General features: G+C 45.3%; 2 long non-coding RNA genes across 14 annotated transcripts in view; one reads left to right on the top strand and one right to left on the bottom strand.

Annotated features, from left to right (window-relative positions):
• Nucleotides 1-642: 642 nt before the first annotated feature.
• On the bottom strand, nt 643-7,858 carry LOC125962662 (uncharacterized). Of its 3 annotated transcripts, none has more exons than XR_007474123.1 (2): nt 7,287-7,858; nt 643-2,345 (listed from the first exon to the last, which is right to left on the bottom strand). It is a non-coding gene; the product is annotated as an uncharacterized LOC125962662 (long non-coding RNA). The 3 variants fall into 3 exon arrangements; XR_007474122.1 differs by lacking the exon at nt 7,287-7,858 and adding an exon at nt 3,913-4,377; XR_007474121.1 differs by lacking the exon at nt 7,287-7,858 and adding an exon at nt 3,239-3,536.
• The window catches only part of LOC117203460 (uncharacterized), a 44,679-nt gene continuing 24,009 nt past the window's right edge, over nt 1,515-22,184 (top strand). For 2 of the 11 annotated variants that reach the window (XR_007474130.1, XR_007474126.1), the window contains exons 1-2: nt 1,515-1,655; nt 5,353-5,402. This is a non-coding gene — a long non-coding RNA (uncharacterized LOC117203460). The other 9 variants (XR_007474132.1, XR_007474128.1, XR_007474129.1 and 6 more) reach the window with 6 other exon arrangements.

Below are 22,184 nucleotides of genomic sequence, written 5' to 3'. Positions count from 1 at the left end.
GCCTTCGCCAACTTGATGTCCCAGTGACCTTTGCCTTGGCCACTTGCATTGTGGGGTTTGTTTGGAGAAGCAAACCACACATGTATTTGGCTATAGAGTAAGTTCATCCCCTGACTGCCCTCCTGTGCTGCCCAACCGCCTTCAGGACTGTGCCTTAAATGACTTCCTAATAAAACCAACTTGGACATGAGAACCAAAGAACGGAACCCAGGTCCTGAATCTCCTGTTAGGGCTGCACCCTCTAGCCCAGGACTGAAAAGCCAGTCAGCCCCCTGTTCCTCTCATTGGGTAAATTTTCACGAAACCAGACAGAACTGCAATCAGCGTACTTAACTGATTAGCTCCCACCTCACCACACCAGTTCCGATTATCAGGGAGATTTATTGCCTGGGATCCCTGGCAGTCTCTGAGAGAACATGGAACTGACTGGGGATTTGGTGAACATACAGCAGGTTCAGTTCTTTTAGCCTTGGGGGAGGTTGATAACCAACTTCCAGTGCTGTGGCTTTTTCCACAGCTCACTCTCTTCTCTTTTTGCCCAATGATTCTCTTAATGGAGCCTCTTGGCTTTGGTTTTCCAATGCCCCCCACCCCCCAATCCAGAGATTTCAGACTCACCTGTCAGTATGAGTGTCTTCACTGTTACCTTCAGGTAACAGGGCCTCCTCTGAGCTTGATTCAAAACAATACATAGATTTTTTTCATCAGATAATTCAGAACAAAGGGATGGCTGGAGACTCGTGCGCATGAGAGGAAGAAAAGGAATTCCAAGTCTTGGAATGTTCTTTCACCCCTAAGGTTTGAGGACCGGGAATAAGAAACGAGGAGCACTTACTGTATAAAGTGTCCAGCTGAGCAGGCCCGTGCAGAACAGAAATGGGTCCTGAGTGAGGGCAGGTGGGGGCCGGTCCTGAACAGTCACTTTACCTTTAATTAAAAAAGCATATGAAAGCAGAGGAAAGGGGAGATGGAATAGAGGGGAGCAGATTCAGCCAGAAAGAAAGAGTTTGGAGTACGGTGGGGCTCAGTTGAACTTTCAGCACAGACAATAAAAGAGAGAGAAGCCGGTTTTTCCAAGGCAAAGGTGAAGAAGTAGGACTCAGACCCTTTCAAGGAGGTGGTGCTAGTTCCACACTTTATTTATGCACCTCTCCGCCAAGCTTCGGGTTACCTGCCGAGCCCGCCCAATGCGGAGAGGCCTGGGCCGCTGGCTCCGCCTCTCAGCACCCACACCCCCTGGGGGCCAGGAATGGCGAGGCCCTTCTGCACCTAACCTCGCTTTCTTACTGTTCTGTAAACACCAGAAAAAGGAGGGGAGGTCTCTATCCTTGGAGAGACTCAGGTGATCTGAGCGCTGTTCCTGGCCTCCCAGAAACCTGGGGAAGGAAGAAAGGGAATCTAAGATCTTATCCCGGCTAGGAGGGGCTGTGTGTGTGTGTGTGCGCGCGCGCGCATACGTGCGCGCAGGTAGTGGAACTGGATGGCCTCTGGAGCTTTTAGCCGTACTCCTGGGTCCTAGCTCTACGCAGTGCACATCAGGAATCCAGCAGAGATCCGCCACCCCATCCAGGGACCCTTGGGCCCGAGGAGAGGCCCAGCCAGTGGGTTATCCTGGCATTTAGTACAGAGTGAGTTTGCTGCGCTCCTCGTGAAGAGTAAGAGGCTTTTATAATCCAAGAGGCTTTCAGACCCTCTTCTCTTTCATTCCAGGGGGTGGGGAAAAACACTACCCTGTGTGAGAGGAAGTTGGGAAGAGACAAAAGGAATTGGAGAAAGAGCCAGACAACTCATTAGGAACATTAGTGGTCTATCAACCACTGATTATTTTAATTCCCCTTCCCCCTCTCCTCCCCATCTCCTTCTTCCCTCTCCCCATTTCTCCCTCTTGCCACATCGGGAGGGCAACGGCACTTGAAGTCTCCTCAGATGTGGTGTATTTTGCCGAGACTCCTAGCCTGACTTCCATGTGCTCTTAAGGCAGATCTCCTGGTGCTCAGGGAAAGTAGATTCCTCCCCCGTCCCAGGAAAGGAGGGGAATTAAAGAACCCAATTTATAGGATATCGCGGGGCCGTGCTGTCCCACAGCGCTTCGTAGAACCCAAATTCTCTCTCTGCTCAAAATCTCTTCAGACATCAACCAATCCAAACTTCTTACCAAACAGATGGGAAAAATGAGGCTCTAGGAGAATTTCTGTCTCAAGTTCATGCAGCCAGTGTAGGGTTAAGATTCAAAAATACCTGGATCTCCTGGCTTCCATCAAAGGGCTCTTTACATCAGACACTCCGTGATTGCCTTCCCCAGTTCTGGAGGGCCTTGCGTCTGCCTGGAGCATTCTGCACTCTTTCTGGAAGAAGAAAAGGTTCCACTGGGGCTGATGGGAGGGAGATTTTCCAGGTGAGAGCTTTCTTAAGTCTATGGACTCCTCCCCCAGACCATCAGGGCACATCATTTCCCTGACATCTGGACTCAGTTTGCCTTATCACAGCCTCAGCTCTTCCATTTCCCAACCAGTAATGTAGACTGAGAAGTAGAGATGACCAAGATGAGCCACACTTGTGGAGTAGAGACCCCGTGACCGTGTCCATCCCTCCCTCCCTGTATTTCATTCATTCGCTCTCTGTGTCCTTGTCCATCACCCATTTCATTCATTCACTCTCTGTGCCCTTGTCCATCCCTCCCTCCCTCTATTTCGTTCATTCAGTCTCTCCCTCACTGCCTCACTCCATGATGGCATCAACTCTGTAGCAGGTGAGTGAGGGACTGTGCTTACCCTTGAGGAACTCCCAACTTAGTTACACATGTACATGGACAGACAGAGAAAACAGGCCAATGAGAAAAACACGATGAATACCCCCCAGAAAGAAGCTGCCAACTTTTGTCTGTGAGATTCAGGGAAGGTCCCACAGAGAAGGGGACACCTGAGCTGACTCTGAAAAGACGAGGAGGGGACAGGAAGTTGGTAAGGACCTGGCTTGAATGAAAGACCTGAGGAAGGAGCCCTCGCCCTCTAGTTCAGAAGCTCACCCCGCTCCCAGGTAGGACTAGAGGTAGGTGGCTCGCTTCTGGCCCCAAAATGTGGGGTGAAGGGAAGGGAACGAGGGGTACTGAGGGCAGAAAATAGGCACAAATCCTGCTGTTCAGATTCTTTCCCCTCCAGGGGTCATCTTAGATCTCTGAATTTGTTCAGCAAAATGGGAACAAATTATAGCCCAGCTGACATGGCCGGGAAAGTCTCACCTGCCCTTTATTAGTGGTAATATTATCTACCTTCCCCTCAACTTGATTCACAAGGGTCCAGGAGGATGCTCTGTGGACTGGCTGGACACTGGTTTGTATGGCGGGTCAACAAGGGGGTGGGAAGCACATCAGGGTGGCTTTGCTGAAAGCCTCCTGTCTCCCCACCCCTGGGTCTGGCTCTTTGTTCCAAAGTCAGCTTGAGAGGTAAAAGCCCTAGGAGTCCTCCTTGCCCCCAGACTTCTAGGTCCGCGCCTCTAAGAGGCTTTCCCCAGACTCTTTCAAGGGTTGCCGCCCTGCCTGCCTGCCTGCCTGCGAGTGTGTGCTTGTGGGCAGAGGAGAACGGACTGGGGAGGGCAGGGCTGTTGGGCTGGGAGCACGGGGCTCCCATCTCCACTCAGGAGCTGGCCATTCTAGCGGGATTTGCTCATTTTCTCCAACTGAGCTGCACATTTTGGTTTGACTGTGTATCCCTGATCCTGACTCCTTCTCCCCTCACCATGCCTGAGTCAGGCTGCTGTGCTGTGGAGGATCTTTGGTCCACACATGCCTCTCTGGGTCCTGGAAACCCACGAAAATTCCCTCTGCTCTGACCTCCAGCCCCTTAACTGACGGTCACCTCTTTATTTCTGAAGAAACAGGCAAAAGACTGCAAAGTCTCCCAAATGTTCTAGTACCTGATTCAATTAGATTCTGGTTACAAGCTCATCGAAGTTTGCAGCTGTACCTCCACACCTTGCGCTGTGCCTGAGGTCTTCCTTTGAAGGTCTGGAATCAGCTGCAATTCTTTCTACTGGGGAGGGACAGCAGAGGAGCTTCCAAAGAGCCCTGTTGTACAACATTTGGAGCGGGCTGGCCTCTTGGAGTGAAACACAAAGAGACGGCTTATTCCCAGGAACCTGCTGGGGACATCAGTGCCTATGCCTGGGGGACGGGGAGGGCCCCCTTGGGCTGCCTGCGGACTGGAGCTTTCATTACCAGCTTTCCACTGGTCCTGGGCCTCCACTCTACATATTGAAGAGTCAGGAGGACCTCTTCCTGAGAAGTTTCTCAGGGCCCAAAGTCAGGAGGAATGCATGCTAAGTCATCTGCCTCTACCGAGTTCTGTACTTTGGCCCAGAAAGTAACCGCACACATGTAGGGTAGGGAAGATGTGATTCAGCAGCAACATAAATAGAAAACAAAACAAAACAAAAAACTTAGGATTTGAGCTTATGGTAAGCTTTAGGGGACTCAATGTTTTGATATGGCTGCCCAAAGGGGAAACTCTATCTTTGGTTGTATTATTAGAAATATGAGACCAGAAACAAGGGAGGTGATATTCCTACTCTGTACTGCTCAGATTATACTTGGTTTACTATGTTTGGTTATGGGCTCCACATTTTAAGAGGGGTCAAAACAAGTCTGAAAGTGAGAAAAAAATGATCAGAATGGTGAGAGGACTTGAACATAGATCACTCTGACAAAGGATTAAGAGACAGGGGCTGATTAGTCTGCAGAAGCAATTACTGGGGAGTAGAGGGAGGGATATGATAGATGTTTTCATCAATACATGAAGGTGTGCCATGTAAAAGAGGTTTATATTTGTTCCTAGTGGTCTCATGGGATGGAATGAGGGGTAACTTCTTTTCCTATCCCCTGTTCCCTATAGAAGTAGCTTCTTAGAAATAGACCACAAAGGACACAGGCAGGCAGCGAAAGAAACCTGATGGTTCCGGAGTCAATAGAGCCCCCTCAGAGAGGGTAAATGCTTACCCCAGAGTGGAAAGACTAGGCATGCTTTCTGCATACACCCACTGGGTGGTACAGAACACCTGTCTGAACAGGTGGAGCCAAAGCCCTAAACCCAAGTCAATAAATCAAATGGAGGCCCCTTCCTGCCCTCGTGAATACACCTTCCCTCCCGCTCCATGGTATCTCCTTAGTTGACTTGCCTGGTGCAAGTGTTGTGCCCTCAGAAGTTGAGTTTGGGGTTGCTTTTCCCTAGCCAGCCCTTTGTACATTGACTGTTTCCCGACACCACATCCCCACTCTGCACATACGATCCTGTGATCAGTGCACACCTCTATAATACATTACCTTATAGGTATTGATTTCTTGTCTTTCTGTCTCTCTAGACCTTGAACCTCTTTAAAGAAAGCCAGCACCTAGAAGTTCCTGGCTTGTGGTAAGTGCTCAGTAAACATTTGTTGACTGGGTGAAGGTGAGGAGAGGCCTGAACTGGGAAGTCTGACCCTCTGTTACTGAGGAGACTTGAGGTCTGGGGCTAACACCGCCGCCTCCAACTCCCCTGGCCCCATTACACTCCAATATGGATCAGAACTGTCCCAGAGTTTCAGGACCTGCCACAAGATGTTTTCCTGCTCTGGGAGATCTGACGGCTTGTTGTTCACTCATCTATTTCTAGGCTGGGGCTGGAGACCCCTCATTCCTGAGGTGGGCACATTCTCTGGAAGCTGTAGAGGCAGCAAGGCGGGCTGAAGCCGGCCCTGTTGTGGGTCTCCTCTCCCAGGCCCCTCCCTCCCAAGGCCTAACCTAGTCCTTCAGGTGAGAGAAACAACTTCGAGGCCTGCCCACGTTCCCCTCCTGGACAGAAGAGAGATCCCAGGGGACATTATGGTGCATGAAAGCAAAATCATTTGTCTTTAGCACATTTGTCACTCTGGACATTTCCTACAGTTATTGCCTCCAAAAAAAAGTCTCTCCAACTTGCTTGGAGGTTTTCTGGGTTGGGGGAACTTCCATTTCCATGGAGAATGGTTGTTTGAGATTTTATTTTTCTACATCAACATCTGAATACCACTTTAGGAAAGCAGAGGGGTGGGGGAGCATTCTTAATAGAAGAGGCTTTGAAAAGCTGAAGCAGTTCATGTTATTTGACATCAAGAGCAGAATCAAAAAACACTGAGCTAGAGATAGCTTGCACCTTCCTCTGTCCTCTACTTGTGGCCCTCATCATTTGGAGAACTAGAGGGTTTGGAGAACACAGAGGAGAGACAGGTGTCATTTGTTCACTGATAACTTCACTCAACCTTTCTTGTGCACCTACTATGTGCCAGATACTCTATCAAATGCTGGAGATCAATGGATGGCTAAGATTGAGCCCCTGGACATAAAGACTTTACAGTACAGTGAGGGAGCCAGTGTGGTGACATGGGCTACAAGAGGGAGAGGCAAGGACAGTAGCCCCTGTGCTAGCTAGCACTGTAGCAGCCAAGAGGGAGGAGCCTCTGTCCCTGCCTTGTATATCAGTGAGGCTTCACGGAAGAAGTTCTACCCAAATGAGCTCAGAAATATAAGAGAAAATGTGCCAACTGGAGAAAAGAGAGAATTTGGTGTGGGGACTCCTTGGGGTGGCAGGGCTGAGCAGGGGTGGGCAGGTTGCCTTCTTCCTAAAGAAAAAGATAAAAAAGTGCAAGCTCTACCCTGGGTCACTGCCCAGACAGCAGGTTTACTACCTGGGGGATCTGGAGTGAGGTATGGAAGGGGATTGAAAGAGCCCACGCTGCCTAGGAGGAAAAAAAAAATCTAGCCAAACTTCATCAGCACCTCTGCAAGGTGGACCTACACAGGTAGTCAAGTTTGGCAATCTCTGTTGGCTGCCTCACCGCGTGTTTCTGTGTGTTTCATGAGATGCCAGTAAGAATTTGCTAAATAAAGAGGGAAGATCAGCAGTAGAGGGGCGAGTTTTAATGGGGAGAAACTGACTGGTGAGCTCGTAAAGGAAGACAGATAGACTTGAGGCCACCAGAATGCTTAGCTCGGCACCAGGTAGGGTTGGCCCGCACATGCGTGTCCGTGCCCACGTGTGCACGTGTACCTGAAGGTAATTACAGCATCAGGGCATTTTAGCCCAGTTTACCTGCTAGTCACAGAAAAGCGATTAGGTGGGCAAAATGAATGAGGTAGAAATAGAGGCGGAGCATTGGACAGTTGCAAAACTTTTCTGTGAAAGGTTCCAACCCTTGCTGAGTTGTTGGAGGGGGAAATAAGCCAAGTTTGGGTCTCTCTTCTACCTGCCACTCTTAGAAGAAATAATTGGAAACCAAACCTTCAGGTGGGGAGTCGTTTTGGGGCTCGGAGCGCAAGTCTCTGCTCTCAGACGCTGGCGGGTGCCAGCTCATCCGTCAGGCATAGTCCTGGAGAAGCCGGCGCTGGCGCTGAGTTCAGCAGTTCTGAGCAATAGAACAATAAACCAGTCCGGGAGCCCTGCTGCTGCAGCGGAGTGGGGTAATACTACAATTTAATAAGCAGGAACACGCAGCAGGACTGAAGCAGATTGTTTGGAGGTGATGAGATTGCAGCACCTTGCTGGGCCAGAGAGAAGCCTGAGAGAAGGAGTTTGGGGTTTGTCATGCTGGGGTGGGGGACGGGATGAGGGCAAGCTGAGGAAGAATTGGGCCAGAGCTTTACCGGTAACCCTGGGATTCACATTCCAAAGGCTAGGAGGATGGATGACCTAAGTCTATTCAGCATCGTTTGAAACTCAGGATGGGGTGGAGGGCTCACTCTTACTGAAGTGGGGCTGAACCAGGTGTTAGGCAGTGAGACCCCCTCTGGGTTGGGCAGAGGGGTCAGACTCCATTCATTGCTAATTGTGCCATTTAGTCAAGTCGCAAGTCACTCTGTAAAATGGGCATAATAGTGATGCCTGGATAATGCATGGGTATAATCTTCTAAAACTGTGAAGGCTTTCAGAATCATGATGAATGTTTATCACACCTGAGATTCCAAAATGTTAAAATGCAGAGTTTTATGGACTCGAGTTGCTAGGTATATCCTGTTTTTGGGTTCTGTGTTTGGCACTGAGGACCTGGCTGGTATTCCCCAGTTTTCCTCAACCCAACCCAGAGAGGTACTGCAGCTGTGAGAGCCAATTGTTAACATTTCAGGAAATAGTTTCCCATCTGGTTGTTAAATGTGTTGGTAGCTTGAAATCAGCCACCGTGGAGGTACTTATACCATGCTACAAATCAGGGTCCTCCTGAGAGTTTGTTGTTAAGCATTTATGAGCACACCTCAGATCTCATCTTTCCCTCTTCACTGGTTTTCCACGTTGCTTCCCTAGGGCCGGCTTCCCTGCCTGTTTTTCTCCTCAGCAACACTGAGCGCATTGGAGCAGGGATGCTGAGGGCCCTGAGGGGGGCCTGGTTCTGGTCCTGCAACCCAGGCTCCAGTCCCACTGGGCTGCTTCCTGTTTCCAGTAGATGCTATCCACATCGTCCACATTTTTTTTTAACTCTGTGTGTATGTTTTTTTTTTAGGGTGTATAAGGTTTTGTTTTGGTTTTATATTGGGGTATAGTTGCTTTACAACGTTGTGTTAGTTTCTGCTATACAACGAAGTGAGTCAGCTATATGTATACCTATATCCCCTCCTTCTTGGACCTCCCATGTCACCCATCTAGGTCACCACAGAGCACCGAGCTGAGCTCCCTGTGCTATAGAGCAGTTTCCCACTAGCTATCTATTCTACACATAGTAGTGTATATATGTCAATCCCAATCTCCCAGTTTATCCCACCCCCTCCTTCCCCCACACCCCACCCCGGGTCCACACATCCGTTCTCTACAACTGCATCTCTATTCCTGCCCTGCAAATAGGTCCATCTCTGTGCTTTTGATTACACTCTTCTCTCCATGAATGACTCTCTTATGATGGTTTTGCCAGGCTTTCCTATAATACTCGTGGCACAGACATTTCACAGATATGGAAACTGAGGTCAAGTTGTATGAGGTAACTTAACTAGGAAGTGTTAGGATTGAGATTTGGGAAGAGATTTTTCCTGACTCCTTGGGCCAGGGCTTTTGCCATTACTCTTCCCATCACATTTTCATACCTGTAGTCATTTTCCTCGTCCCCACGGAACCCAGTACAATGCCCTGCACAGTGTCAGGGTTTAATTCCTGCATGATGAATTGACTAAAACTTCACTTCCTCTCAGTCATTGTATTTTTTGTGACAAAAATGAGGTGGGGATTAGGGAGGAATCATAGCATGATATTACTTCTACAAAATCAACCTTGTCTTCAGCAAAGCCCTGAGGATATTTTCCCCCAGTAGGTACTTGGCTAGATGTTCCCTTCAGAGTGAAGCCTGGAGTCTGTGTGAAGGCAGTTGAAAGGGTTTCAACAGAAATGGACATGTCTGTGGACTTTCAGCAGAAGAATATTATTTAACAAAATGTGCAGGTATGATATTGCATGTGTCAGACCTTCCAAACTTTAGTAAAGTTTTTCTGCCTCTTGTTCGTGTTGTAGCCAGGACAACAATTGAACATTTCCCTTAAATCTGAGGATGGGGGATCCACGTGAGAATGAAAAATGGACAAGTAAATGGGCTTTTGGCAATGAATAAGAGATGCTTCACCACGATGAAGAGCGGCCCCCGATTGCCACAACTCAAGAAAGCCCTCACACAGAAACGAAGACGCAACACAGCAAAAATAAATAAATAAATTAATAAGCTAGAACCCCCAACATCTAAAAAAAAAAAAAAAGAGAGATGCTTCCAAAGGTTTTCGTTGTAGATTTCATTTATTTATTTATAAGTGTTCCTTTCATCCCCACCTCAAGAAAAAACATAATAAAAGTAGGGAATGGTAACGATTTAACAATGAGAGTTTCCTATTTCTCCATATGCTTAGTGCCTAATTCTATTTGGGCTTGGAGATATGCATCCATTCTTATTTCTCAACCAGTTTCAAAGGAAATAAGAGACACCTCCATACTCCTGTCTTTTCTGAACTGTAAGAGAGCCAATGCCACACAGTGGTCAAGAGGCACCAGTTGGGTTGTCCTCTGATGGCAAGTCAAGAGCTAAGTGTATCTACTTTCCCATGAAGGTTCTGCCAGGTCGATGGTCAGTGAAATTATAGGTTTACCTCTGGCCAATGTTTTGAAGAACCGCGGTGTTCCTATTCTTTTCCAGCTAAGCTCGGATGTGTGCAGACTCCCTGTAATTATGGTATAATTGGATTTAACTATAGAGGTAGAATTAGTTTTCAACCAAGTCCCCCTCAAATAATTTGTTGCTTATTAGAAAAAAGAGTAATCGTACTGGCTTTAGTGGCATGTATGGCTCCCCCCAGCTCCCCAAGGGAGAATAGAATTGCTGGTATGAGCCCCAGCAATTCAGTGGGGTTGGTTGAATCACAGCGCCCTTGTATCCTAGCTCTGAACATTCCAGAAGGTTCACTTCCTCTAAAAAGGAAGTCAGAGATGAGGCCTTCCTAGGGTCCCAAAGGGAAATGTTTCAATCTTTCTCACTCCTGTGGTGAGGAGATTATTCTCAACTTCCAGAATTGATAAACTGGAGGGGCGAAAGGGTGTATGGAATGAACCTGAGAATGGGTTAGGGCCACAGATGTAAATTAAGTGGTTTCACATAAAATTCCGGATTTCAGCTTCCCCTTAAAAAAAAAAACAAAAAAAACTTTCAATCCTGGGCCGGAAGTTCTTCATTACGACATTCTGCTGGACCTTGAATCTCAGGTCCTTTCAAGAAGGCAATGAGTTTATCACTTGCCTCCCAGCCCTCCTCACTCATTTACTTAAACGTCTTGACTGTTGGCATTTGAATGATTTGTATCCTTGGGTCCCTCTCTGTCTCTCTGTCAATTTGCACCCTCCCACCCCACTATCTCTCAGTAATATGAACTCATCTTTTATTGAAGGCAGTGTGATGTAGTGCAAAGAAGAAGGTCTTTTGAGTCAGAGAAACTTATTTAAATCCCGGCTCCCTTGTTCACTAACTGTGTTACTTTGGACGAACAGCTTTACATTTCTGATCGCTGTTTCCAGATCTGAGACTTAGCTAATACCACATCACAGACTGGTGTGAGCCCCAGCACAGTCCTTGGCAGATGGTGAATGGTCAATAAATATTAGTTTCCCATGTTCTCATTCTGCCCTAAATGGAAGCAGTGAAGAATATTGGTATCAGCCAATGTCACAGACTCCATACACTGAAAGGCAACTGGGGACATTGTCTTGTTTACTTCTCAGCCTCCAGCTTAGCTCTCACACACAGGTGAAACACAGAGAGAGGTAAACCCCCTTGCTCAAGGTTACTCAGTGAATAACAAATAAACCCAAGTGTCCTGGGCTCTCAGCCAAGGGTTCATTTCACTCAGGACAGCCTCCCAGACCCACACACAGATTCTTTCCAGCAGAATTGAAGATGGAGTGAGTGTGGGATTTCTGTTGCTTGGGGCCTGAGGAAACGGTTGCAGACAATGAGTGGTTTGAATGTCTGAGAAGAAGCATCAGGGAGTGATCTGAATTAATCATGCTATTGTTGCAAGATATAACCAGGGTGTTCATAAGCTCTGCTTTGCCATCTCACTCTTTAATGAGGCAGGTTGCCTTACCTTCCTTTTGCGGTGACTGTGCAATAAAGCTGTACCATCTAGGTCAACACCTTAACTCAGCATTTCTGGCTGAGTCTTAAAGTGAAGTAAAATAATATCAAATAGCTGACCCAGGCTCTTCTCCCTCCCATCACCGGGATCCCTTATGGACTATGTGGCCATCAGATATGTGTCTTCACTTGCAAATGGCTCCAGGGATATGGTTAAGTTGAGACCAGGAAGGGTCTCGGACAATAATGCTACCTTCTCATAAGGTGATTCAAACTGCCTGAGGTCTGGAAGTTAGAAGACCAGGATTCCAGCTGCCCACCTGCTACTAAGGAGCTGTGTGACCCTGGACAAGTCACGTCACATCTGTGGATCTTAGTTTTCTCATTTGTCAAGAGATGGGGCTGGAGAAGACAGACTCTAACGCTCCTTCCAGCTCCAACAGTCTTAGATGATTATTAATGTAGAGCTTAACTCTTCAGAAGGTTGCAGGTAGACTTTGGAAAGGACCCAAATCAAGTTGCTGAAAGACAGGAGGAAAGTTATGACCCTAGTATGGGTCAGAGAGAGGCAGGGGTAGCGGAATCAGATTCCATGATTTTTTATTTACAGCCCTTGGGAATCCCAATGAGCTTGAAGAACGCCAGGCTGCTGAGTTGTGTCCGCTGAACACAGTGCAGGGGTCGGAAGATGGTGCCACATAGGTGGGCAATGAGGCAGAAGGTAGAAGGCTTTGCAAGTCCATCCTTGGGTTTGTAGACTGAGCAGTGCATCCTTGGGAAGTGGGTCTCACTCAGACTCCCTACCTCAGAAATGTAGATGTGGGAAGATTGTATGTGAGTAGGGGATGAGATTTTAATAAGGCTCACTCTTGATCTTTAGTTGGGGTCAGACCAGAGATAGGAGTGAGGAGAAAAGTGGTGATGGATTTCTCTTTCATAATTGACTGAGTGGTTTCCAACAAAGCATTTAGTCTCTCCGAATCTCTGGGGTTGATGTCCTTCTTGAGGCTAACCTGAATCTGTTCCTTGAGTGTATCCAAGTCTTTGAGTAGAGAGGCTTTAGCCAGAGCCAGAACAATGCATGGGTATTGATTTTTTGACATGTGACCTTGAACTTGGCTTAGGATCACCATGAAGTGGAGCTCACCATTTCTTCTGTTGCCTGTATCCTGCGGAGCTCTTGAAGTTGTCCAATAGCTTGAGAAATTAGAAAAACCCTGTGGAAATGCAGAGGCAGATTTGAATCGGCCTGGACTGGGTTGGATCAGTCGTGGTTCTGCTAGGACTCTGACTCCAAGCCAGCTATGCCCTCCCTTGCTTTCTTGAAGATGTGACTTCATGTTACACCCCTACAGATGCTGTTTATAGCACCCACTGGTTCCTCTGACCACATGGATCACCATCCCTGACTTATTTCTCTCCTCCTATCTTACTGTACCCATCCTTTAGGCTGCTGTATGGCCTTCATCACGTTTTTTTCCCCCAGCTGCTCCAACCCATGGTGATCTGTTTTGCACCGACCTGCTGTGGCCATTACATTCTGAACGCTTCAGTCTAGCTTTTAATTCCATGCTGTTTTGTATTGTTCTCCAATTGTTTCATGTGTGTTCTTTACCTCTTCACAACCTCTCCAGATTGTAAGATTCTTGGGGCCAGGGACCCTGTCTTCTTGAATCACCCCCTGGCCTAAGCTTGCTGGCCTCAGAGTGTCTGATCTTTCATGGTCACAGGTTTTGTACTAGACTTTCCCCCTGCCTCCACACACTTTCCCCAGCTCCTGCTTTGCTCCTTCCCATGACCAACTTTCTTTTTCAGCTGGAGCCCTGCAGCTGCCCTAGCATGCCTGCTGCAAATCAGCTTGAAGTAAGCTGTCTGTAAGTGCACTGGTGAGTCAGTTGGGCCCCTCCTGGAAGACAAGGAATTCTGAGGTCTTGCAGGCACATGCCTGCCCATCCGTGGAACGATTCCACAGCCAAACCCCATCTTGCCTCTGGGAATGCTCCTTAGTTTTACCTTGCTGCTTCCCTCCACTGGTTGCCCTGACTTGTCAGGTGTAGATGGCAGGGCACCTCTGAAGAGCCAGCCCTTGGTGGGGAGAGACAGGACTCTTTCCTTTGAGAGCCAGAGCATTGTGAGGTTCTGCTGGGTTTACTTTGGTAAACCCAGGAGAAAGAGGAGAAACCACTGAGTCATGGCTTTTTTAAGTCTTTGCCCAAAGAAAGCAAGAGTAGGGTGGAGAAAAAGAGACCAGGGCTCCGATTTGGCTTGGCCACTCATTCGCTGTGTCATCTCATGTGGCTCACTTACCCTCTCTTACTCTCAAACCTCCTTTCTGTAAAGTGAGGTAGTTGGAGTCAAGCACTAGATTTCAAATTTATAAAACAAAGGAACCCTTTTATCAAATGAAATCTTATGAGGAATTTCAATTTCTATAGCAGAAAAGCAGAGCCATTCTGATTGAACCTGGGGTGCAGAGAGGCTCTTGGTTTCCTTCTGTTCTTTCAAATTATCCCCTGAAATATCCCCCTTGTTAGAACTTCCCAGGAACCCAGTTTGAACATTGAGCACTGAGAACATTGCTCTCTATGGCCATTCTAGGTCTGACTGTGTTCATACCCTTACCACTCAAAGTGTGGTCCTTGGGCCAGCAGTAGCACCTGGAAGCTTGTTATGAAGGCAGCATTTCAGGTCCCCTACAAGACCTACTGAATCAGAATCCACAACCCCAGATTCACAAGATCCCCAGGTTTGAGAAGCATTGGTCTGTACAGTTCTGTGACACAGAGAACTGAGGGACACGAGGACCAAGGGGGCATCATGTCTTTCATCATCTTATGTGGACCTGGTCAGCTGAGTTTGGAAGTGTGGGCCACATCTCTTTCTTGTGACTCCTGTGCTTCAGTGCCTTAATTGTTCCTTGGATGGGGAACCAGCCATGGGAAACAGCAAGGCTTGTCCTTAGGCTTGGCTAAGGAGGGCCTGGAAGGGGTACCAGTTGGCCCTGCAGAATGTATGTTAGGAAATGCTGGAGACACAACATTTCAAAGGGGGATTTGTGTTTCCAGTATGGAAGTGCTCACTGCAGATGCCTTATGAGAATGACTCTACTAGGTGTTTGTGCTTTCTTTTCCTCCCCTTTTCTTTCCTTTCTTTTCTTTAACATGTGTCCCTTGCACTGTCATGCAGGACTCCTGACCTCTCCGGCACCTGGGGTCTGACAGCTGGGCTTAGAAGACCTGTATTTTACTCCTAGCTCTGGCCTTTTCTAGTGTTGTTCCTTTTCTAGTGTTGTTCCTCTCTGGGCCTATATATAACACAGCATGGTAACCTAACAGAGCTGTGAACTGAAATATAGGAAAGTTCTTCTGGTCAATTGTAAAGTGCTAAAAGCTCAGGAATATTTTTATATTAATTCTGATCTGTAAAAACACCCAGAGTTTGGCTTCAGCTGACCCAGAGGCCACAAACACCCCTGTGAGGCTTACAGCTGGGATCTTGTGTCAGACTGAGCTTTTCCTTGAAGTCCAGGTTTCTTCAAAGTTAGACAGTCCTGTTGGTGGGTCTTAAATACCTTCATCAGAATTGATGAATCAATACTTGATTTTCTTTTAAGTAGTATTGTGGGATATTGAAAAGAAAGGGAAAGACAATTTGAAACTGTTCTAAGATGAAAAATTAAAAATTTATTAAAAAATCCAAAATAAAAGGAAAAAGAAAGAGAAGAAAAACAGGTTTTACTCTTAAAACCTGTCCTTAGAAAAGGCCGGGAGCCCCTTCCTGCTGTGATTTTTCGATTTGGTCAGAAAGCTGGGATGAGATGTGCCTTGAGTCAACCTTGAAAATGAACTTGCTCTTTTTTTCTTTCATCAGTTCATGTTTTAATGGCAGCTTCTGAAAAACAAAACAAAACAAAACAAACTCTTCCTGGTAACCTAAAAGCAGGTTTGTTCTGTCAGGGGGATGTTTCAGGAAATTTGTATATTTCTGGCACTTTTTATATTGACAGAAGTATTTAAGTGTCATTTAATAAGACCTTTAGGATTTTCTTCTGATTTCTCATTTCCTCTCTCCTTTTTGAAAATGTGAAATCTTCCTCAGCCAAGAAGAAACAAATTTTAGCCCTAAAGGAGTGGGCTTGGTTTGATATCTAAGCATCTGGAACGGAGGGAGGTTCATAACTTGGCAGGCAGCCTCAGCACTGCCCTGGTTCTGTTCGGGCACCATATGGTACCCCACCCTCTCTCTTCTCTGCGCTCAGCGCAGCCCCTGCCATGTCATCCCACCTCACCTACTACCAGCCTTCTTTCCAAGGGCACCCACAGAGTTTCTATGCCTTTAAAAAATGCTCCCTTGGGGACCTCTGTGCTAGACTTGGGGAGAGACTCTTTGCTTATTGTGGTGCTGTCATGAGGACGGAGGCAAATCCAGGACAGGTTGGGAAGATCTCAGAGCTCTTGGGATAAAGCAAAGTCAACTTCCCTTAAAAAATAATTTTACAAAGTACTGAATGGGCTGCTAAATGCCCACCCTATGAATCCATTCTGGGGAAGCTGGGTTTGGCGGTGCTATTCGGCTGAGCCCAGGGGACTTTGCTTGTAAAGCCTTCTTTACCAGGATCTTATGTCATTTGAAAGGTCATGCCATCATTGGCCAGGCCTGGCAGAGTAGAAAGGGAGGTTTTGTCCAGCTGCATCTGCCCAAGAGTCAGTTGGCCTGTTACAGAAAGATGCTGACTCTCCGGGCCAACCAAGGCTGCCTTTAGGACTTCATGGGGTTTTCCTCACTAATTCAGCATCTTTCTTTGAAATCTGGGCTAGTGATCAATTCCCAAAGCCCCATGGGATTTCCATTTGTATCTTCTTATCTCTTTGGGGGCTGGAAAGATCCACATACCTTCTCCATCCCTTCCTTTTTTCCCACTTTACAAATTGCCTTATGGCGTGCCTCCCACATTCATGTCTTTAGCCCAGATCTTTGTCCTGAGTATAAGACCTGTTTGTCCAACTTTCTCTCGAACAGCTGCAATTCAGACTCAATATGTCAGAATTGAATTCATCGTATTTTCCCCCAAACACTCCTGTGTTCCTTTTCTCTGTAAATAACATCACCTTTCACCCAGTTGCTCATGCTGGAAATTTAGGAGTCACCCCTGATTCTTTTCTTCCCCTTATTCTTCACATCCTATTTGTCATCAAAACCTGTCAATTTCGTCACCTTAATAGGCCTTGAATCCAGCTAGTTTGGTCCATTCTCATTACTCCCACACTGGTGCAGACCACAGGTATTAATCACCTGGATTAGAATCAAAAGGAGAAGGCTTCCCCTCCCCGCCTCCCAGTTCCAAGCATGGAGACTGACACGATAGATGCTGAAGAAATGTTGGCTAAATCAAGAAACGGGGAAAGCAAGGAAAGACAAATGAATCTATTACCAACTCCTGCCTCCTCAAAAGACCAGGCTAGACACAGGAGGGAGATGAGGAACTCTTCAAATATTAAGACCTCAGATGAGACGTCTCATAACATCCCTTCGCTGCAGGACTCATGGCCAGTAACTTCATTATCTAACCTGGATCCCAACTGCTATAGTGTAAACCTGTTTTCATTGGCTCTGTCCTTAAGGAAGAATAACTCATCCCATTTCTTCTGTATGTGGCAGAAGAAGCTACGGGGATTATACAGCTTTTGTCCAAAGCCTGGTTCCAATCCAGGCTGGAGACCTGAATTCTTTTGCTGGGAGGAGAGCTGCCCCAGGGCTGGCTTTCTATGCCAGATAATTAGCAGAAAAACAAAAATGAAACTGAGGCTTGCGCTCGACTTCCGATGTCTTTACGGTAGCTACGTACATCTCAGCTTCTCACATACTGTGTCCCTTCACTTTTTTCTGTGCAGCTCCCCCAATCCTTTGCAGTCTTTTCTTTTCCTCCAAATCCAGGAAGAAAGGAGATCACGACACAGTAAGAGAAGACAAGTCTCAAAGCCCCACCCTAGCAAAGTGAATTCTCTTCTCTCTTTGTTTCCACACCAGAACGTGATATAACACGTTTTGCTGATGCTAGATCCTAGAACTGTGGGGAAGAGAAGGAAGCCTGACAGAATGCATAGTTTGAAAAGCACTCCTTCCCTATTTTTTACCCCCTATCAAGGGAAAAAGAAGAGTTTCACAATCATCTTTCTCTGTCTGGACTAGCTCAGAAGCCTTGGAAGGTGACAGATATTTTGTAGGACGGTGGCCTTCTGCTTGCGGAAGGAAAACACTTCCTGCACGTGTTGGCCGTAGAGACCCCTGCATTACACTGGAGTAGTTGTGCCAGTTCTGCTGAGGGGAAGCCAGCCAGCCATGGCTCTGGCTCTCCTTGGGTGGTGATGGTGACTGTGCCAGTGGTGGTGATGATGGGGGTGACGGAAGGGGCTGGTGTGTGTTGGGGGTGGGAGTGGGGACAGGAAGCTATTGCAAAGGGGAAGGATAAAAAAATAAGCCTTCTTGGAAGGCACACTGTTGATGGACTAAATTATTTGCTCTGAGACAAGTTTTGAGCAGGAAGATAGTTCTCCTGGATTGGGAGAAATTCTTTTCATCTGCAGGAGAATTTCCAGGTACAGTAGCGAGTGAGAAGCTTTTTAGGGCTTCACTCCTTTAAAACAAAGGAAAATGACTAGATTTAGCAGCTTTCTTTTCTTTATTGTGATACTGTGATAAGAATGTGTCATCATTTCTTATTCATCTAGGTTCTTCCTCCAATTGACTTAAATGATTCACCGTGTCCTAGTTTTTCTGGATGTCTAGATTTGTAATTAGTTACTCCTGCTAATTTTAAAAATTTGTATAAAAATGTTGCATGTCTGCTGAAATTGAACAGATTACCCCTATTTCATCTGGAAAATGACTTTCAGTAATGCAATATGTTATTTTAAAACTTCAGAGTCTCTGCAAAGAATTACAGACCCAGAAATTCAGAGCTGAAAGGACTTTAAAGACATCTTTCGGGACTTCCCTGGTGTCCAGTGTTTAAGACTTGGGGCTCCCAAAGCAGGGGGCCTGGGTTCGATCCATGGTCAGGGAATTAGATCTCGCATGTCACAGCTAAAGATCCCACACACAGCAAAGAAGATCCCGCGTGCCGCAACTAAGACCGGGAGCAGACAAATAAATAAATAAATGAATAAATATTAAAAAAAAATAGACATCTTTCAGTGGGTCTCAACCAGGGACGCTTGGAAATGTGTTTGCTTGCTTTGGAATGTCACAATGACCATGACTGAGGGGCATAATTAAATTTAGTGTTCTGAAATTACGGATGCTAAGCATTTTACACTTTTACATGCTATATGGTGTGATATCATTCCAAGAAGCTGAGAATTTCCCTGTCCAAAATGGCAGTAGTGCTTCTGTTTAGAACATTGAGTCCAGCTCATCATTTAAGTTATGAAGATACTAAGGCCTGATATTCCCTAGGTCAATAAAATGACAGTGAATGGGGCTGATTTACAGGTCGAGATTTGACTCAATCCAGTTTCTTTTATTTCCGTATGCCAGCTTTACTAGCAGTTGCACAGCTAATATGAAGAGACCTCCTTTATGTAATGGGAGAACCAATCAGAACCTGGTATGTCTTGGTATTTGGATACCTATTTTTTTTCCTTCTTATCCACTGGGGACCACAAATCTTATTTTCCTAACCAACAAAAGGGCTTAAAGGTGCAAGAAGAACAATGAAAATTAAAATTGTCAAGAATGGATGAGCCAATGGCTTGAGAAAATTATAATGTTAATGGATGAATGAGAGATGATAGAAGCCCAGTGGTAGTTTGAGTTCAGTCTTCATCAAGAATAGGGTAGTCAAAGAAGATGTTAAAATATGAGTGTGGGAGATTTTAACATGAATCAGATCACACTCTCCAAGTCCAGGTGGTTGCACCCTCATGTATTAAACACATTTGCAGATGAAATCTCAAAACTCGTTTTTAGTAACCATGAAGAATGGAAAAGTTCCCAGAATACTAGAAATAGAAAAATATTCTTCTAATTTTCAGAAAGAGAGAAAAAGTAGTTCTGGAAGCCAACTCCAAGGGAACTTGACATTACATCTGGTAAAACTCCTCAACAGTACATTAAAGTACATTAGCATGATTTATTCATGCTTAGAAAAAAATGAGGTGATTTCTGGCAGCCAATATGGATACTGCTACCATAAACTGACCCACAGTGGACCAACTACATTGACAAATCTGTGAAGGTCCATAAACCTAGGATATTTCGATTTCTACAACATGTTTGACAAAGTCTTCCATGATATCCTGGTGGATAAGACTACAATAGGTATATTAAGAAGTATCGCAGTTAAGTGAATTTCTAGTTGGTTGAATTTATGTATTTAAAGAGTGTTAACAAATGATAATTTGGAAGGAGAGGTCGGTGAAATTTACCTTTGCCTTAATCATGTTGTGTTCAATCTATACATCAATACTTTGAAGGAACACAGTAACAAGTATGATTTCCAATTTCTTTGTATGACATAGAGTCATATGGGAAAACGTTACAGTGATCTCAATAGCCTGGGAGTCTGAACCAAATTCAAGAAGATGAGATTTACCAAAGATAAAATGTTAATCTGCTGTATTGAAATTCAATAAATCAACTGCACAGCTACAGAATTAGGGGACCCATTTTTGTAGATGTTAACATTGAAAGGGAGAAGGCTTTCTAGGTGAAGGGCTTTTTATTGTACAAGAAGCAGGAGATGAAACAATAGTGGGCTGTGATTTCCATAAAAGTTATTGTTATCTGGGAAGTATCCAGAGAAGCATGTTAAGTTGATGAGAGGCTTGGGGAATGCATCGTATGAAGGATTACTGAAGTAACAAAAGACCTTGTAATAATTGGGCTAAAGAAGAGGTGACTAGAACATCAAGGTTGTCTTCCAAAATTTAAGGTTTCCTTATGGGGAAAAGGGAGAGGGTTTACCTTATAAGAACTTAAGGTAGTAGAATGAAGACCAACAGGCAGAAGTTACAAGGAAAAAATTTTAGTTGAGTATAAGGAAAAACTTACTAGTAGTTGAGAAGAAATTGGCTTCCACCCATGTTCACAGCAGCATTATTCACAATAGCCAAAAGGTAGAAGCAACCCAAGTGTCCATCAATGGATGAATGGATAAACAAATGGGGTATATACATACAATAGAATATTATTCAGTCTTAAAAAAGAAGGAAATTCTGACACACACTACAACATGGATGACCCTTGAAGACATTATGCAAAGTGAAATAAGCCAGACACGAAAGAGTAAATATTGTATGATTCTGCTTATATGAGGTACCTAGAGTAGTCAGAGTCATAGAGGTAGAAAGCAGAATGATGGTTGTCAGGGGCTGAGAGAAGAGGGGATGGGGAGTCGTTTAATGGGTATAATAGAACTTCAGTTTGGGAAGATGAAAAACTTCTGGAGATGGATGGTGGTGATGATTGCAGAACAATGTGAATGTACTTAGTGCCAGAGGACTGTATGCTTAAAAATGATTAAGGTGGTGAATTTGTATGTTATGTACATTTTACCACAGTTAAAAAAACAAATCAAGAGCTCCATTGCCTACAGAATCAACCCGAAAAGTCAAAGAACAAATGGGCTGCTATGAGAGGTACTGAGCTTCCCATAACTGTAGGTATCCAAGCAGGGGCTGGACAATCTCATGTGGCATGCTCTAGAGGGAATTTCATGATTAGAAGGGATCAATGCCAATAATTTCCGAACTTCTATAACTCTGCATGAAAGCAGAGACTTAACTCCATGACACAGAGTCAGACTGCATACTTTCTTAATATTGTATTATACATGCATGAGTATTCATATATGTTTGTCATACAAACATAAGACCATGTTTTATAACAAATGCTCATTCCAAAATATACTGTTGAATGAATCTTTTTAAAATGGATATCCATTTAGCCTCCATGCAGTTTGAATATTGGAACATTGCCAGTATCTTATGTGCCATGTGCCCTTTTCCAATCAGATCACCTCTTTCCAGATTTCTGTGATGACCTGCTTCTGACCTTTTTAAAATAGGCTTACTACCTATTATGCACCCCTAAACAACATAGTTTAATTTTGCCTGTTTTGAATGGTATATGTATCATAATAGGTTTTCCTTTGTTACTTTCTTCTTTAGCTCATTGTGCTTACAAGATTCACAGAGTTGATACATGCATGCAGCTGGAATTAAGTCATTTTCAAGAGATCACACTGTTTCCTTGTGTGTATATGCTACCGTTTATTTATTGTTACTGCTGTTGAGGGACATTTGGGTTGTTTCCAGCTTTTAGTTTTCATAGACATTGCTGCTATAAGTATTACCTGGGAATAAAAATTCTGAGTTGTAGGGTACACACATCCCCAAATGTTCAAGATACTGCCGAAGTGTCTTCCTAAAGACTGTATTAATCTACATGGCCACCAGCAGTGTACCAGCTCTCATTGTTCCATATGTTTGTCAGATTCAGACTGCAGTTGTTTTTTTTTTTTAAATTTTTATTTTCTTATTGAAGTATAGTTGATTTTCAGTGTTTCAGGCAGCAAAGTGATTCAGTTT

Source organism: Orcinus orca, chromosome 1 (genome assembly GCF_937001465.1).
Source record: "Orcinus orca chromosome 1, mOrcOrc1.1, whole genome shotgun sequence".
Taxonomy (NCBI): Eukaryota; Metazoa; Chordata; class Mammalia; order Artiodactyla; family Delphinidae; genus Orcinus; species Orcinus orca.
This window is presented reverse-complemented; position numbering and strand designations above follow the sequence as displayed.